The sequence below is a fragment of the Marmota flaviventris genome, chromosome 10, assembly GCF_047511675.1.
Source record: "Marmota flaviventris isolate mMarFla1 chromosome 10, mMarFla1.hap1, whole genome shotgun sequence".
Lineage (NCBI taxonomy): Eukaryota > Metazoa > Chordata > Mammalia > Rodentia > Sciuridae > Marmota > Marmota flaviventris.
Genome location: NC_092507.1, coordinates 9766031 through 9769310, shown reverse-complemented (window position 1 = coordinate 9769310; position 3280 = coordinate 9766031). Strand labels below are relative to the sequence as shown.

The 3280-nt window shown below is 54.6% G+C and overlaps 1 pseudogene; it reads left to right on the top strand.

Moving 5' to 3' along the window:
- The first annotated feature begins 1066 nt into the window (after window positions 1-1066).
- On the top strand, window positions 1067-1863 carry LOC139707361 (nanos homolog 1-like; annotated as a pseudogene).
- Window positions 1864-3280: the final 1417 nt, after the last annotated feature.

Below are 3280 nucleotides of genomic sequence, written 5' to 3'. Positions count from 1 at the left end.
GAAGCTGAGGCAGGAGGATCAGAAGTTCCAAACCAGCCCCAGTGACTTAGATCCTCAGCCACTTGGCAAGACCCTGTCTCTAAATAAAAAACGAAGTGGACTGGGGATGTAGGTCTGTGTTAGAGCACCCGTGGGTTCAATTCCCAGTACCCCTTCCTCCAAAAAACGTTCAGTTGAAGTCACATGCCCCTCCAAGTTCTGCTACAGAAAGGTCGTAGCTACTCTGCAGACCCTGGAATTGCAGGACTGTGAGGTCATGGAGTGGCAGCTCCATGCCACCCACGTTCCCTGACCTGCTGCTCCCAGCTCACCATGTTCAGCTTCAATGTATCTCCCCATGTCAGTCCTGGAGAACCACCTGCTGCATTCTTCCAGGCTGAGCCAGTTAAGCCTAGAGCGTGTGCCCCGCCCCTCTGGAGACCAATCAGTGTCTTACTCTCCACGTTGGTGGTTTGTCCAGCTTCCTGCTAAGCTGATGGGGATACTGAGGGACATTAGGCCTCCCCTGAACATCTGATCTGTGCCTTCTCCTGAGCTTACTGGGCAGATAGGCACCCTTTAACCTGGTGCAACTGGATGTTTCATGGCCCAGGACCCTGTCAGGAAGTAGCTGTGCCGCTACTGTGTGCCTTCCCAGTCAGGTGCATAGGAAAAGCTTTCCTCTGGGCACTTAGAGATGAAACTTAGCATGTGGCTGCAAATTCAGAGGACACAGAACCCTGGCTTCAGGGTAGCTGGGAAAAGACTGAGGTGAAGGATTCCCCCCTTCCTGGGGTGGGAATAGAACTCAGCCTTCCTGCCAGCTAGGTAAACACACTACCCCTGAGCTGCATTTGCAGCTCAGCAAGTTAGCCAGGCCCTCAGCAACTTAGTGAGAACCTGTCTGAAAATGAAAAAAATTCAGGGCTAGGGATATGGCTCAGTGGTAGAGCACCCCTGGGTTTCATCCCTAGTACCAAAAATTTGTTTAAGCGGCTGGCCGGCAGGCAGGCTTGGCTTGTCCCTTCTGTCCAGCCTGCGCTGGCAGCGGGGAGGAGGCGTGATGCCTGCAGCCAGCAGCCCGCCCATGGAGTCTTTTCCCTGGGCGCCCTGCTCGCCCCGCCGTGGCCGCGTCCCCGCGCCCGTGGTGGTCGTGCCCAGTGCCCGCTACGTGAGTGCCCAGGGTCAGGCGCACCGGCAGCAATTCAGCTCCTGGAACGACTACCTGGGGCTCGCTATGCTCATCACCAAGGCGGTGGATGGCGAACCGCGCTTCTGGCTGCGCCCTTGGCAAGGATGGCGGTGGCAGCTCTCCGCCCTCTTCGTCGTCCTCGTACTGTTGCTCCCCCCACACGGGGGCCGGGCCGGGCGCTGGGGCCGGCCGACTAAGACGAGGACGACGACTAGGACAGCGAGGAGCCGGTCCGGGGCTGCTTCCTGGGGGGCGCGCTGGAGCTACCAGCAGGACCCGCCGAAAATGGTCTGCTGGAGGAGCGCTTCAGCGAACTGAGCTCGTTCGCAGGTCGCGCTGCTGCGTTTCTGCTGGGCTGCGTGCCCGCCGCCGCCACCACCCACGAGGTGACGCCGCGAGAGGAGCGGGCCCCTGCGTGGGCAGCTGAGCCCCGACTGCAAGCTACCTCGGGGATCGCCACCGCCCGGCTGCTCAAACCCGAGCTGCAGGTGTGCGTTTTCTGCAGGAACAACAAGGAGGAGGTGGCTCTCTACACCACCCACATCATGAAGGGCCCCGACGGGAGAGTGTTGTGCCCGGTTCTGCATCGTTACACGTGCCCCCTGTGCGGCGCCAGCGGCGACAATGCGCACACCATCAAGTACTGTCCGCGCAGCGCTACGGACAGCCTGCCAGGCAGGAAGCTGCGCTGAGGGCCCAGCGTCCAGTCTGCGGGCACCTGACACTACTGCATTTGCTGCCTGCCCTCCGTTTTGTTCTGCCAAGGGTCTTTCCCTGTTTATTGGGGAGATGCAGAGCTGTCAGCACAGGCTCAACCTGGAACATCCAGAAGTCAAAACGTGACCTTTCAGGGGAACATTTTTCAAAACGTGACCTTTCAGGGGAACATTTCTAGATCCAAACCATAAGAAGTCCTTTCAAATACTACAGTAGGATATTTATAATAAATGTCTAACTTGATTTGCTCTCTCAAAGCAAACAAGACTTAAAAAAATAATTTTAGACTTAAATGAGTGAGATTTATTTCTTTAAATAATAATTCAGTATAGTAAAATGTTAGCTGGGCATGGTGGCTCATGCCTGTCATCCCAGCAACTCCGGAGGCTGAGGCAGGGGGATCCCAAGTTCAAAGTCAACCTCCCCAATATGGCAAGGCCCTGAACAACTTAGTGAGAACCTGTGTTAAAATTAAAACAAACAACAACAAAAACAGGGCAGAGAGGGTGGACTAGGAATGTGGTACAAAGGTAAAATGGCCCCAATTCAATTCTCAAAAGGAGGGGACTGGGGATGTGGCTCAGTGTAAAGTGCCCCAGGGTTCAATTCCCATTACCAGAAGAAAAGAAAGAAGAGGAGGAGGAAGGAAGAAGGGGAAGTAGAGGAAAGAGGAGGAGGAGAAGCGAAGCCAGATTTTAAGGACAGGTAGTTAGTGTAGTTAGGTAAATCGGGCCAAATATCAAGTTCCATAAAGAAAATGGAGACCATAGTGGGAATGGAAGAAGAGGGTGTCTGATCTGAGCCTGGGAAACCAGAACAACACCTGGGGAAATTGAATGTTAATGTCCCCAAGGCCTGGGGCGCATCCCAGAGAACTGTTCAGGAAGTAGCTCCCAGCAAACAGGGAGGTGCTAATCAAACCACCCCAGGCCCTTCCTGCCCAGATCACTCCTCCCCTTGCTCCTCCCTGGCCCATCCCTTCACCTATTTCCCACCTTTTGGCCTTCCCACCTGCATCCCCCACTACTGTAGGATGGAGGGAAACAAAGGACAGGGGTGTGGGAGGACTAAAAGAAGACCTTAGCTATAAAAAAGGGGAGATTCCTCTTCCACTGTAAGGGTCCGGGGAAGCGTCGGAGGAAGAGACCGCAAGAGACTGGCTTCATGCAATAAGCAGGAGGGAGTTTATTGAGGATCCAATTCAGTGCACTGAGGCTCCAGGCAGGCTCGCTCAAGAAGGGAGGGCAGCCCAGAGCCCAGAGCAGAGGTCAAGCAGTGCTTAAGTACACTTTTTTGGGGGAGGGCGGGGATTTTACATACATCACAGTCTCCTTTAACAAATCATCATGCACCGCGGGAAACTCAAACAACAATTCTTAGACTTGATTAGTA